Source organism: Gorilla gorilla, chromosome 7 (assembly GCF_029281585.2).
Source record: "Gorilla gorilla gorilla isolate KB3781 chromosome 7, NHGRI_mGorGor1-v2.1_pri, whole genome shotgun sequence".
NCBI lineage: Eukaryota > Metazoa > Chordata > Mammalia > Primates > Hominidae > Gorilla > Gorilla gorilla.
Window position 1 is genome coordinate 48,505,383 of NC_073231.2, and position 16,487 is coordinate 48,521,869.

Consider the following 16,487-nt stretch of genomic DNA (forward strand, 5'->3'; position numbering starts at 1 on the left):
AAGACACACATAGGCTCAAAATAAAGGGATGGAGGAATATTTACCAAGCAAATGAAAAGGGAAAAAAAAGGATGGGTTGCGATCCTAGTCTCTGATAAAACAGACTTTAAACCAACAAAGTTCAGAAAAGACAAAGAATGGCATTACATAATGGTAAAGGGATCAATGCAACATGAAGAGCCAACTCTCCTAAATATATATGCACCTAATACAGGAGCACCCAGATTCATAAAGCAAGTTCTTAGAGACCTACAAAGAGATTTAGACTCCCATGCAATAATAGATGGAGACTTTAACACCCCAATGTCAATATTAGACAGATCAACAAGACAGAAAATTAACAGGGATATTCAGGACTTGAATTCAGCTCTGGACCAAGCAGACCTAATAGACATCTACAGAACTCTCCACCCCAAATTAACAGAATATACATTCTTCTCAGCACCACATCACACTTATTCTAAAATTGCCCACATGATTGGAAGTAAAACACTCCTCAGAAAATGCAAAAGAACAGAAATCATAAAAATCAGTCTCTCAGACCACAGTGCAATCAAATTAGAACTCAGGATTAAGAAACTCACTCAAAACTGCAAAACTACATGGAAATTGAACAACCTGCCGCTGAATAGCTAATGAGTAAATACCAAAATTAAGGCAGAAATAAATAAGTTCTTTGAAACCAATGAGAACAAAGACATAATGTGCCAGCACCTCTGGGACACAGCTAAAGCAGTGTGTAGAGGGAAATTTATAGCACTAAATGCCCACAGGAGAAAGTGAGAAAGATCTAAAATTGACACCCTAACATCACAATTAGAAGAACTAGAGAAGCAAGAGCGAACAAATTCATAAGCTAGCCAAAGACAAGAAATAGCTAAGATCAGAGAAGAACTGAAGGAGATAGAGACAAGAAAAAACCTTCAAAAAATCAATGAAGACAGGAACTGGTTTTTTGGAAAGATTAACAAAATACATAGACCACTAGCCAGACAAATGAGGAAGAAAAGAGAGAAGAATCAAATAGACACAATAAAAAATGATAAAGGGGATATCACCACTGATCCCACAGAAATACAAACTACCATCAGAGAATACTATAAACACCTCTATGCAAATAAATTAGAAAATCTAGAAGAAATGGATAAATTCCTGGACACATACACCCTCCTAAGGCTAAACCAGGAAGAAGTAGAATCCCTGAATAGACCAATGACAAGTTCTAAAATTGAGGCAGTAATTAGTAGCCTACCAACCAAAAAAAGCCCAGGACCAGACAGATTCACAGCTGAATTCTACCAGAGGTACAAAGAGGAGTTGCTACCATTCCTTCTGAAACTATTCCAAACAGTAGAAAAAGAGGGACTCCTCCCTAACTCATTTTATAAGGCCAGCATCATCCTGATACCAAACCCTGGCAGAGACACAACAAAAAAAGAAAATTTCAGGCCAATATCCCTGATGAACATTGATGCGAAAATCCTCAATAAAATACTGGCAAACTGAATCCAGCAGCACATCAAAAGCTTATCCACTACGATCAAGTCGGCTTCACCCCTGGGATGCAAGACTGGTTCAACATACGCAAATCAATAAACATAATCCATCACATAAACAGAATCAATGACAAAAACCACATGATTATCTCAATAGATGCAGAAAAGGCCTTCAATAAAATTCCACATCCCTTCATGCTAAATCTCTCAATAAACTAGGTATTAATGGAACATATCTCAAAATAATAAGAGCTATTTATGACAAACCCACAGCCAGTATCATACTGAATGGGCAAAAGCTGGAAGTATTCCCTTTGAAAACTGGCACAAGACAAGTATGCCTTCTCTCACCACTCCTATTCAGCATAGTATTGGAAGTTCTGGCCAGGGCAACCAGGCAAGAGAAAGAAATAAAGCGTATTCAAATAGGAAGAGAGGAAGCCAAATTGTCTCTGTTTGCAGGTGGCATGTTTGTATACTTAGAAAACCCCATCGTCTCAGCCCAAAATCTCCTTAAGCTGATAAGCAACTTCAGCAAAGTCTCAGGATACAAAATCAGTGTGCAAAAATCACCAGCATTCCTATACACCAATAATAGAGAGCCAAATCATGAGTGAACTCCAATTCACAATTGCTACAAAGAGAATAAGATACCTAGAAATACAATTTACAAGGGATGTGAAGGACCTCTTCAAGAAGTGACACTTTTCAAAAGAAGACAGACATGCAGCCAACAAGCTTATGAAAATAAAGTTCAACATCACTGATCATTAGAGAAATGCAAATCAAAACCACAATAAGATAACATCGCACACCAGTCAGAATGGCTACTGTGAAAAAGTAAAAAAATAACAGGTGCTGGTGAGGTTGCAGAAAAAAAGGAACACTTATACATTGTTGGTGTAAGTGTAAACTAGTTCAACTGTTGTGGAAAACAGTGTGGTGATTTCTCAAAGACCTAAAAACCAAACTACTATTTAAGCCAGCAGTCTTGTTACTGGTTACATACCCAAAGGAATATAAATTATTCTATCATAAAAATTCATGTATGTGTGCTTATTGCAGCATTATTCACAACAGCAAAGACATGGAGTCAACTTAAATATCCATCAACGATAGACCAGATGAAGAAAATGTGGTACATATACACCATGGAATACTACACAGCCATACACAAGAATGAGATTGTATCCTTTACAGGAACATGGATGGAGCAGTAGGCCATTATTCTTAGCAAACTAATGCAGGAATAGAAAACCAGATACTGCATATTCTCACTTATATGTGGGAACTAAATAATGAGAACACATGGACATGTACAGTTGAACAACAGATATGGGCGCTGGAGGATGGAGGGTGGAAGAAGGGAGAGGATCAGAAAAAATAAGTCATGGATACTAGTCTTAATAGTTGGGTGACAAAATAATCTGTAAAAACAAAGCCCCATACATGAGTTTACCAACTGTATTAGGCCATTCTCACACTACTATAAAGAACTACCTGAGACTGGGTAAATTATAAATAAAAGAAGTTTAATTGAGAGTTTTGAGGGCTGTACGTGAGGCATGGCTGGGGAGGTCTCAGGAAACTTACAATTATGACAGAAGAGGAAGTAAAAGCCCACACAACCTGCATGGTGGAAGCAGAAGGAAGAAAGAGAGAAGAGGGGAAGTGCTACACACTTTCAAACAACTGGATCTCATGAGAACTCCATCACAAGAACAGCAAGGGGGAAGTCTGTTCCCATGATTTAATCACCTCCCACCAGGACCTTCCTTCAATACATGGAGATTACAATTCGACGTGAGATCTGGGTGGAGACTAACAGCCAAATCATATTACCAAAATAACAAACTTGTACATATACCCCTGACATTAAAATAAAATTTAAAAAAAATAGCAAGAAGCTTGGATAATTTTGTACAACCATATGTAATGAATTTAGAAATTCTGAGCCTGGTTTATTCATGAGTGAAATTTAGAAAACAGGCTTATTTCAAAGGTTCTTTCCAACTCTAAAATTATTTGAAGCTACAAAAAATAATTTCAAACAGTCACCATCCAGCTAAAGACAGAGAATGGTATAAGAAAAGAATCTCTGCCATGTGTCCTCAAATATTGCATTTCCCTCCCTTCCTCAGAGAGGTGTCCATAATTCTAAATGTTTTCATGAATGAATGCATGCATTTCCAAGCAAAATGTTTACTTTTGTGTTTTGAGCCTTCAAAGATCATATCATGTTGTATAAAATTTCTGAGTTATCTTTTCACTTATGCTTATGAAATTCATACATTCAGATATGTACTAATGATGGGATTCTAACATCTATATGCATAAATGAGGTAGCTCCATATTTTCTACACTGTTTATTGTCTGGTTTGGATACTAAAGTTTATATTATCTACAGTCAGTCCTCCTATCTGTAGGTTCCGTATCCGTGGATTCTACCAACTATGAATCAAAAATATTTGAAAAATATAAATATTACATCTGTACTGACCATTAAAAAAGATACAGACTATCTGAATGGATTTTTTAAAATGACCCAACTATTTGCTGCTTACAACAAACTCACCTCACCTGTAAATACATACACAGACCAAAAGGAAAGGAATGAGACAAGATATTCCATACAAATGGAAACAAAAAGTGAGTAGGAGTAGCTATACTTACATCACATAAAACAGAATTTAAGTCAAAAACAGTTAAATGAGACAAAGAAGGGCACTATATAAGGATTAAGGCATCAGTTTAGCAGGAAGATATAACAATTCTAAATATATATGTACTCAACACTGAAGCACTTAAATATCTAAATATTATTAGACCTAAAAGGAGAGATAGACTCCAACAAAACAGTTGGGCACTTTAACACCCCACTTCAGCATTAGATAGACCATCTACACAGAAAATCAATGCAGAAACATTAGATTTAAACTGCACTTTACACCCCCAAACAAACCTAACAGAAATTTACAAAACGTTTTATCCAATAGCAAAATACACATTCTTCTCATCAGCAAATAGAATATTCTCCAAGATAGAGCATATGTTTAAACACAAAACCAGTCTCGACAATGTTTTTAATTGAAATATACCCACCACCTTTTTAGATCACAATGGAATAAAACTAGAAATCAATACAAGAGAAACTCTGGAACCTGTACTAATACCGATAAATTAAATAACAGTCACTGGGTCAATGAAGAAACTAAGAAGAAATAAAAAAACTTGAAACAAATTAAAACTGTAACACAACAAACACAAACCTATGCAATTAGCAAAAGCAGTGCTAACAGAAAAGTTTATAGCAATAAACGTCTACATTGAAAACTAAAAATATTTCCAATAAACAACCTAACAATGTGTCTCAAAAAGCTGAAAAAATCCAAAACAAACCAAACCCAAAATTAGAAGGAAAGAAATAAAAAAGATCATTGGAGAGCTAAAGAAATATATTTCCAAAAATTGCAAAGAATCTATCAAATGAAAAGTTGTTTTTTGAAAAGATAGACAAATTCAATAAATCACCAGCTAGACTAATCAAGAAAAAAATGGAGAAAACCACATGAAATCAGAAATGAGAGACATTACAACTGATATCACATAAATAGAAAGGGATCATCAGAAACTATTATAAACAACTATATGCTATAAAAACTAGAAAACCTGGAGGAAGTGGATAAATTCCTAGACACATGCAATGTACCAATGCTGAATCAGGAAGAAATAGAAAACCCAAACAAGTCAATAATGAATAGCAAAATTGAATCAATTATAAAAATTTCTAAGAAAAAGTACATCCCAGAGGACTACTTGGTTTCACTGTTGAATTCTACAAAACTTATAAAAAACTAACACCAATTCTCCTCAAATTATTCTAAAAAATTGAAGAGGAGGGAATTCTCTCTAGCTCATTCTATAAGGCCAGTATTACTCTAATACCAATACCAGACACGGACACAAGGAAAAAAGAAAACTACAGGTTAATATCCCTGATGAACATGGACATAAAAATCCTTGACAAAATACTAGCAAACCATAACTGAGAGCACATCAAAAAGTTGATACACCAAAATCAAGTGGGTTTTATTCCAGGAATACAAGGATAGTTTAATATATGCAAATCAATAAACATGATACATCACATCAACTAAATGAAGGACAAAAAGTATATCACATCTCAACAGATCAGAAAAAGCATTTGATGAAATTCAACCTTCATAATAAAAATCCAACAAACGAGGCATAGAAGGAACATACCTCAACATAACAAAGGCCATATATGACAAAACCCACAGCAAATATCATACTAAGCGAGGAAAAGCAGAAAGCCTTTCCTCTATGAACTGCAATGAGACAAGGAAGCCCAATTTCATCACTCCTATTCAACATAATACTGTTAAGTCCTAGCCAGAGGAGCCAGGCCAAAGAAAGAATTAAAGGCATTCGAATTAGAAAAGATGAAATGAAGTTAGCCTTGTACGCAGATAATGTGATGTTATATTTACAAAAACCTAAAGACTCCACCAAACAAATGCTTAGATCTGATAAACAAATTCAGTGAAGTTGAAGAGTACAAAAATCGGTAGTATTTCCATACAACAATGAAAAAGAAATCAAGAAGGTAATCCCATTTACAATAAGAACAACAACAAAAAATACTTAGGAATAAAGTTAATCAAGTAGGTGAAATACTTCTATAAGGAAAACTATAAAGAATTGATGAAAAAAATTGAAGATTACACAGAAAGATTGACAGACATCCCATACTCATGGATTGGAAGAATTAATATTATTAAAATGATCATACTACACAAAGCAATCTACAGATTCAATTCAATCCCTATCAAAATATCAATGATATTTTTCACAGAAATAGGAAAACACAATCCTCGAATTTGCATAGAATCAAAAAAAAGAGCCTCAATAGCCAAAGCAACGTAAAACAAAAAGAATAAAGCTGGGGGCATCACATTACCTGCCTTCAAATTATATTACAAGGTTATAGTAATCAAAACAGCATAACATTAGCATAGAATCAGCCACATTCTAATGGAAAAGAATAAAGAATCTAGAAATTAATCCACATATTTATAGCCAACCAATTTTTGGCAAAGCCACCAAGAACATACATTGGGAAAAGAACATAAACTTCAATAAATTGTTCTTATCGAAATGCATAGGAATAAAACTGGATTCCTATCTCTCATCATATACAAACATCAACTCAAGATGGACTAAAGGCTTAAACATAATACCCAAAATTATAAAACTACTAGAAGAAAACATAGGAAAAACACTCCAAGACCTTGATCTAGGCAAAGACTTTATGGTTCAAAGTTTTTGCTATGAGCACAGGCAACAAAACAAAAAATAGACAAACAGACAAATTGAACTAAAAAGCTTTTGCACAGAAAAAAAAAAAAATCAACAGAGTGAAAAGACAACTTGTAGTGTGGGAGAAAATATTTTTAAACTGTTCAACCAATAAAGGACTAATATACAGAATATACAAGGAACTTAAACAACTCAGCTGAAAAAAAATCCCTTAATAACTGGGCAAAGGACCTTATTAGACATTTCTCAAATGAAGACATACAACTAACTGGCCAACAACTGTATAAAAAAATGCTCCACATCACTAATCATCAAAGAAATGCAGATCAAAACCACAGTAAGATATTATCTCTCCCTAGTTAGAATGGCTATTACCAAAAACAAAAAATAACAGATGTGGACAGGGAGGTGGAGAAAGGGGAATTCTTACACGCTGTTGGTAGGAATGTAAATTAGTATAGCCAGTATGGAAAACAGTATGGAGATTTCTCAAAAAATTAAAAATAGAACTATCATATGATCCAGCAACCCGCACTAATATCCTTTTCTTTCATATTTATCCAAAGAAAAGAAAATCAGTGGACCAGGCGAGGTGGCTCACGCCTGTAATCCCAGCACTTTGGGAGGCCGAGGCAGGCGGATCACAAGGTCAGGAGACTGAGACCAACCTGGCTAACACGGTGAAACCCCATCTCTACTAAAAAAAAAAAAAAAAACGCAAAAAATTAGCCAGGCATGGTGACGGGCGCCTGTAGTCCCAGCTACTCGGGAGGCTGAGGGAGGAGAAAGGCGTGACCCCGGGAGGTGGAGGTTGCAGTGAGCCGAGATCGCGCCACTGCACTCCAGCCTGGGCAACAGAGAGAGACTCCGTCTCAAAAAAAAAAAAAAATCAGTATATTAAAGGAATACCTGTACCCCCATTTACTGCAGCACTATGCACAATAGCGAAGATATGGAATCAACCTAAGTGTCCATCAACAGGTAAAAGGATAAAGAAAATGTGGTATATATACACAACTATTACTGAGCCATAAAATATAATGAAACATAATGAAATACTGTCATTTGCAAAAATATGGATAGAGCTAGAGGTTATTGTGAAATAAGTGAGGCAGAGAAAGATAAATATCATCTCATAAAGGCAAAGAGTAGAATGATAGCACCAGAGGCTGGGAAATGTGCAGATGGGGTTCAGGGAAGGGCATGAAGAAAGGTTGGTTAATGAGTACAAACATACAGTTGGAAGGAACAAGTTCTAATGTTTGATAGCAGAGTATAGTGACTACAGTTAACAACGATGTATTGCATATTTCAAAATCACTAAAAGAGAGGACTTAAAGTGTTCCCAACACATAAAAATAATACATGCTCAAAGTGATGGATATCCAAAATACCCTGACTTGACCATGAAACGTTCTACGCATGTAACAAAGCATCACATGTACCCCATAAATATGTACAAATATTATATATCAAGTTTCTTTAAAGTACAGCAGGATTCGCAATTAGAAAAAAATTCTGATGTCTCTTCAAGTATCTTGATTGAAAATGAAGTTCCTAAAGGTAAAAATTTTGATGACCTTTTTGACTTTTGCAGAAAATGAACTGTGGATGTGATTTTGTAGAAAAATGAGCCAGGAAAATTTTATGATCAATCAAGGTACCACATTAAAGAGTATTCTTATTTATTGCATTATATAAAATTATGACACCAAAATATATCTTTGCAATTTGTATGTTTATGCTTTTACTCATGTTACCCCTATTATGTTATGTAATTAATAAAATATTTTAAAAGAAAAATAAATTTTTAAAAATTACTTTAACATGGTAACTATAGTTGTTTTAAATTCCCCATCTGATTGTTCGAACATCTGTGTAATGTCTTTGTCTGGCTCTGTTGACTCCTTTATCAAGTTAGACTACTTTTTTGCCTTATTGTATGCTTCATAAAGCTTTTGTTGATGGTTGGACATATGCAAGGTGACAGATATTGATATACATATTGTTATGGACTATGTACTCCCCCAAAATTCATATTTTGAAACTGTAACCCACAATATGATAGTATTAGGAGGTGGAACTTTGGGAGGTAATTAGGTTTAAAGGAAGACATGAGGGTAGAGTACTCGTGATGAGATTAGTGCCCTTAGAAAATACCATATCTCTCTCTCTCCCTCTCTCTCTCCTCTCCACTCCCCCTGCCCCACCATGTGAGGATACAGGAAGAAGAGACCCATCCACAAGCTGGAAAGACCCTCAATGAGAATCCAACCATGATGGCACCCTGATCCCAGACTTCCAGCCTCCAGAACTGTGAGAAATCAATATCTGTTATTTAAGCCATCCAGTCTTTGGTATTTTGTTTTAGCAGCCTGATCTGACTAAGGCAAAAATTTGTTTATTCTTAGAGAAGAGCACACTTTTCCTTCTGTTAGGTCTGTAGTGTAGGGGTTCATGTTAATCTAATCAGAAGTAAGGCTGGGTTTAAAGATCACTTCCTTGTTGGTTTTGGGTCTCCCCATTTGGCTTAAGTTTTTCCTTTATGCAATAGAGAATCGGTCTCTTGCAGTTATCCCGGCCGTATTCCGCTTTTAATTTGATTTGACACTTGGTAGGATAATGGAGGTCAGGGGGTTAAGGGGAGGAGGTATTCTCTGATATCCTTATTAGGCCTCAGCTTTAGATGGGCATTGAGAACCTCAGTCTTGGGTCTGTGACATTAACAAACATCCCTGCTCCTTCTCCAGAGGCAATACTAGGACAAGCACATCTTCTCCCCTTTCCCCAGAGTCCTCAGTCTACAGTTTTGTTCACTTCTCCCTGCACAGTAAGGCTTTTGTTCCTTTGAGATCATACAGACGAGTCTGTCAGTATTACTGCTATGGCTTCTAGATCCCCTGCTCCAGCCAGTGTCACAGGGCAAGTTTTCTTAGGCTTCTTCCCAGTCTTCCTTATGAATGCCTGATTGAGTTGCTATAGGAATATCCTGCAAGATGATGTGACCCACCCCCTACACACCCAGCCCCCAGGGACTTCCCAATTACACTCAGGTTTTAGCAGTTCATTAAAAATTTCTAGCTGATCTTCTTACTAGATTATTTGAATTGGCAACTTATTGGCAGACACTTGTCTCTTCCCAGATTTCAGGGTAGGTTTTACTGTGCAAGCTCAGTTATCTCATGGGTTCAAGAAAATTGATTAATTTCTAACCTGACAGCTTTTGTTTTTCTTGTTTTTAGGTTGGAGGAATGGTAGTTCCAGCTCTCTTAATCTCCAAGCTGAAATCAGAAATCTTTTTCTACAAAGAGGCAATTTGACCCATCCTACATAATATTTCTCATAAAGGAGTGAATAAATGTAAAGCGGTTAAAGGCCCTACAGTTTTATTTTTTTTTTGAGACAGAGTCTCACTCTGTCACCCAGGCCGGAGTGGAGTGGCATGATCTCGGCTCACAGCAACCTCCACCTCTGGGGTTCAATTGACTCTCCTGCCTCAGCCTCCAAAGTAGCTGGGACCACAGGCACATGCCACCACATCCAGCTAATTTCATATTTTTAGTAAAGAAGGGGTTTCACCATATTGGTCAGGCTGGTCTCGAACTTCAGACCTCAGGTGATCCACCCACCTTGGCCTCCCAAAGTGCTGGGATTACAGGCGTGAGCCACCGCACCCAGCTGGTACAATCTTAAAGTCTTACATTTTATCCTTTAGTCTAAAGTTGTATGATCACAAATAAAATAGATATTTTACATCTGACAAAATATTCAAATCAATTCAGTAACATTTAATGAGCATGTACTATATGCCAAACCCTGTCCTAGTCATTTCTGCATCTGAGGAATGAATAGGATACATTCTGTGCCCTCAGTCACTTTTAAGTTTATCAGAGGAGACAAGGATGTGTTTAATTTGATTTTATCATTTAATTATAAATATCTGAAACAAACATATTGTGTACTTCATTTTAAGAAGAAAACTAAGTAATACAATATATACACATGGCAATAAATTTTATGCAATTATAATATTCCACATCAGGATCCTGTTTTAAATTAGAATATGACAACTATTTTCTATAAAAATATCACCCTGATTAAAACTTAAAGAAATAAAAATTCTTCTTATAAAAAATCTGCTCTTTAAACAATTAATTTGTAACTCAGATACTGCAGTAGCATGCTTTAGAGAGTTAAAACTTGTTCTTAGCAGGAAGATTGTATTATAATGCTTTATTGTTAAACATAAACAATATTTTAATGTATTATTTAGGTAGCTCTTTAAATGATTTACTCTTTCCTCCTGCAGGTCATTTATTATTGAGGGATTCCTGAAGCTGAACAGTTAGATGCAAAAACATGTGTTCAAAGTTGAGACAGATATGGCAAATGGCCACATTCTTAAGATCATGTAATTGAGTGAAATAGGGAATTCAATACCTCAGCAGATGACAAGTCCAAGGATGACGCCTGTTTTAGCAAAAGCTAAGTTGGAACACATGAAACCATCTGATTTTGAGTTTTCATGTGAATCATTTTGGAGCACAAGGATTAATGAATGTATGAGAATGTGTCCTTGGATTAGAATGCATTCCTACAGAATGAGAGTAAGAAATATGAGAAATATTAAAAAGAAAACAAATACAGCATTGTTAATTTCTTACTATGTGACTAAAAAACTTGAACCAAAGAACACGTGTGACTTTCACGGATGGGTTACTTTCCCACAATGCACCTGCATGCAAACTGCAACTGTAAACAGTGTATGATTCTGTTCAGTCCAAAATATTCAAAAGCTACCATCAAACTTGGCTCAGTCTTCTTTATACACCCCTAGGATTATCTTCTGGAACTAATAAGATTAAAATTTTAAACCTATTTATGCTTTGAGCTAAACAGAATTATCTAAAAAAAGATATGTAAATAAAATTATGACCAGCATGATTTCAAAGCATCTTGGGTAGTTAAAGAGCATTTGAGGTTAAACTGAATGTGTAATTTAATACCCGGTATATGGAAAAACTCTATCATCAGCTTATGTGAATTATTTTATCAAACATAACAATAGATGAAGAACTAAATGGCTAAAATAAATAATTCGGATGCTGCTCTCATTATAACAAAGACAAGTCAAAAGTTTGTGAGGACTGCAAACTTTTCTATGGTTCAGGGTCAATCCAAACAAGGATACCAGCTGTTCTATGAGATAATGTCTTGGATAAAGTCACTCTTGAATGAAAATTTTCACACTTTGTTATAATAATGCATCACTACTGCAATGAGAAAATAAAAAATAAAAAGATGATGACAGATATCTGAGATAGTCCAGAAACAAATTCTTTTCCATGATCAAATTCATCTTACAATCCAGGAAATAAATTGTTAACAGTTTGCCAAACCCCATGTTTTTGTAACAGTTTAGAAATTAAAAATAGTACTAATACAATGACAGCATGTATTTGAAGTGCAAAAGCAGTTTCTCTACTGTGATCTCACCTCCCACTTTAAGGAGAAATAAAAATGAACAGCTATTTTTAACTTTCAGACCCACTTGGAAAAATTCGGTAGATCAATGCAATGCATAAGGTGATACTGGAATTTGTTCTTCTTCCTTCTTCTAGAAGTGTCATGCTTTCATCTTACAAACACTTATCTATTGATAGTGAGGGAAAAAGGAGACTATACTTGTTCATGATAGAAACACAGGCAGGAATGTTGATAAACTTATTGTAACTACAGCTGCCATTGCAGTGGTAATGAGATTTAAGGAATATATGTTGAATTGTGCAGCCAAAACATGTCTGCCAATTGAAAAGGTCAGCTATGCCAATAAGTGCATATTCTGTTCATGCAATTCATGCAGTTTTTCCTTTTATGTTGCATATTTTCTTTTTAGATTGCACAAAAATATGCAATAGCTTGCTAAACTTCCTTCACCAAATCATAATCATTGTGGGAAATTGGGCAGCACTGTTGAAGATTTGCTAATAGTAAATCATGTTCTTTTTTTCCAACTGTGGCTTCACAATGACTTGAATTATGCTGGGATCCTGTTCTATACAATTTGAAATCAAACATGAGAATACTGATTTCTTGCAACTAAGACATCTCATACCACAATATGATACGCATGGCTTATATAGAGTAATAGCCGAAAAACATTTTTTTTAAGTTGAGAGCACTTAGTGTTCTTTTTCAAGGCAGATGTTTTCCAGATTTGCTATTGTCACTCATTAAGAAAGCAAGAAGGCTGTGAGTTATGATAATGTGAGGCACGATGTTAGATATTGTATACGCCATCTCTTCCATAAAACACCACAGATTTTCTTAGCTAATTCTTTCTTTCACTTGCTTTATTTGGTTCAATGTGACTGTTTTTCCATTAGTGTGTAACTACTTATTATGTCTGTGTGATGAAATGTATCCAAACAGAGAAAATAAATGGAAAGTTAGAAAGTTGATAAAGTGGAAGTGAGGGAAATATTTCAGTTAATAGGACTCATATATATTCAAAAATTGTGTTGCTTTGAAGTAATTATGAAGGGAAATTATCATATGTATTATATGAGACTTAATTAGTACATATATTTGAATTTGGGGAGCAATGTGTATATTTTGAAGAGATTTAAAGCACTGTACAATTATTATTTCGTGAACATTTCCACGTAAGAGGAGAGGTCTTACTATATCTATAAATCACTGGAGTAAACACAGTTCAGATGGCTTGACAGGTACTGTGAAGCATTTCATGAGGTAAAATTCAATCTGTTTTTTTTCCTTCCTAGAAATTTAGTCTGATACATGCATTATCAGAAATATTATGTGGACATATCAGTAGGCAAATGAATGTTATTTCCCATCCAAAATATGCCTTCTTAAAGCTATATTCTTACCTAAATTGATTAAATTTTGAAGTAAGATAGATGATATATGTAATACCTTGTTTAATTTGTTATGGATCTAACTGGTGCTACCATCAATTTTTAAAATAATAATTTATCATCCTTTCTCTTGTTTCATCTAAACACTTGAGTTGAAACATCTTTAAAAGAATAGAAAGTGAGATTTCAATAGCTACAATTAGAATTTCTATCTCTTTTCTTTGAATTTATGAACCATAGAGGTCATTAGTGTTGAGAAGGGTTTCAGTTTTCCCACAGCAGTGAAGCATGATATCTGTGCAGGGCTCCCAGCTGGCTGGCTGCTCAAGGCACAGTTTGGAAACCCACATTCCAGATTGCCTCAATATTGCAACATGAGATGACTTAAAGAAGTAGAAACACAAATATCTTAAGAAACAAGCAAAGAGAATAAAAGGATGACTATTTTACAAAACTTTAAGTGGGAACATTTAAAAGGCACTAAGTTTTTCAAACAACTGAAAAATGATGACAAGACCCATATACTAATCATGATACTTTTCAGCAATTTTATGCAAAACACTGAACAAAACATTAAGCCTTACACTACAGAAAACTCATAATTTATTAACACCCCCTGAACATAACTTTCAGCAGTAACACTTAGGAATTCATATGCCAAGTGTAAACCCACAGACTTGGCTGTGGATATAGCAATAATGGTTTCCAGAGCCTAGTAATTCCAAGTGTGAGTATTATCTATGCCTCTTCTTTTTTCCCATTATGCTAGAAACATAAAATTTATTTCCATCCCAAATAGCCAGCATGTACTGCCAATCTATTATTATTAGAATGACATAAAGGGAGGGGGTGGGTTGTGGCTCAAGAGGAAGAGACTTTACAAATATAGAACAACGTCTTTGAACAGACGTCAATACCAAGAAAATTCTGAGGCTGACTAAGGATTCCAGATGTAATTGATGAGATTTCAACACAGATGCATTGTTGAGCACTCAACTGGATCTTCTCACTCTTCAGTGAGAGCCCATGGTTGAGATGTACCCAGCTCTGATGTGCCTAGTCTGTGGCAAAAGCAATAGTGAACTGCAAAATCCCCATGCTGAAAGAAAACAGCAGTCTTGCAGAAAGATGCTGAATTTATTAACTTTTGATGAAGCTATTTCTTTACAAAACAAATGACTCCATCCCCAGACAGATTCATACTATCTGCAACAGACTGAAAATTATTAACAGCAATAATGTTATCTCTGGAACCAAGAAAAGGCAGCTAGAATTCATTAATAGCTTTTGACCACCCAAAATGCCTCCACACAGTGAGAATTAACAGAATCTCAGCACATTTAATAACATATTACAATTGAGAGGGACTCTACTCTTGATAGAAAGGGAACTTATATGCTGTATTCAAAAGGTGAATCTCTCTAAAGAGATCAAACTATAATTTACTGAGTGACTGCTATGTGCCATGCACTATCCTAGGGCACTTAACACAAATTATTTCACTTGATTCTCAAAACTTTATGAGAGAGGTTTTATTGCCCCCTATTTTACAAATTGAGGCTAAGAAATCACAGCGAGGAGTAATGAAGCCCTTCTTAGGCATGTTTGTCTAACCCCAGAGTTCAGCCTCTTTCAACTGTACTATATCACCTAGGGGTAGATTAAAGATGGCTGCAAATCGTGCTTGCTGCTCCTCTCATTGAACGATGGAGTTGAACTGTCTAATTCTTTTACCCTTTGACTCTGGATTGGCATTAGTAACTTGCTTGACTGATAGTATGAGGTATATATGACATCCTGGGACTTCTGAGTCTAGATAACAAGAAGTCTTACAGCTTACATTTAAGACTTCGTGCAATAATCACTCATGAAGTCCTGATCCTCCAAGAAAGAACATGTGAAGAAGCTCTGAGACTAAATGGGAAGTGGCCCCAGTGGAACCCAGCCTTCCAGCCATCCCCTCCAAGAGGCCATGCATAAGCCATTTTAGACTGTCCAGACAAGGCCAGTAATCAGGTGAATGTCTCCAGGTGACCCCAGTTGGGGCCATGTGGAAAAGAAAAGCTATCCAGCTGGTTCCTGGTCAGAGTCATGACAGACAACATGATTATATATGACAGAATGATTGCTGCTGTAAGCCACGAAGTTACAGAGTAGTAACACAGCAATAAATAACTGCAAAATATCTTCCTACTGTGATATTTCCACACTATGAGCTTAAAAAGAGTCTTGGGCAAAAAAAAAATGGTGAAAAATAGAACAGCCTACTTGGAGGAGCTTTCAATCTCTTCCTTGCTCTGGAAAGTAGTGAAGTCATCACTCTAGTTTCTCTTCTTTTACTTGTTCCTCCTAATCTTTGATAAATGGATATACATTTCTGCTTTATTATTAAGGTTAGAATATATTTAGGTGAATAAAATGCAGAAATAGAAAGAGGAGAAAAGGGAAATGTTACTCACAGGTAACATGTTTGAGAGTTTCTAAAGAGAAAGAGTCAAGGTTATTTTGAATTTGACTTACGGAAATATTATTTAAACAGCTGTAAACAAAATCAGAGGAGAGTATAGAATTTTAAGGCTGATGTAACTGAAAATTGTAGTGGGATGCTGACTTTGCACAAGCCTGATTAAGATGCTCAAAAACATCACAAGAAATAACGTTCTTTCCATCTTTCAGCTTTGCTTTACTCTGGACCAGCCTTATTCTCAACTCAACTCCCTCCTCACTGTGGCAAGATGGCCAACTCCAGCTCTAAGTTTATATCACAGCA

The 16,487-nt window shown here is 35.6% G+C and overlaps 1 long non-coding RNA gene across 3 annotated transcripts in view; it reads right to left on the reverse strand.

Annotated features, from left to right (window-relative positions):
• The window catches only part of LOC129524405 (uncharacterized), a 210,759-nt gene that overhangs the window by 176,886 nt on the left and 17,386 nt on the right, over positions 1-16,487 (reverse strand). The window lies entirely within an intron of this gene.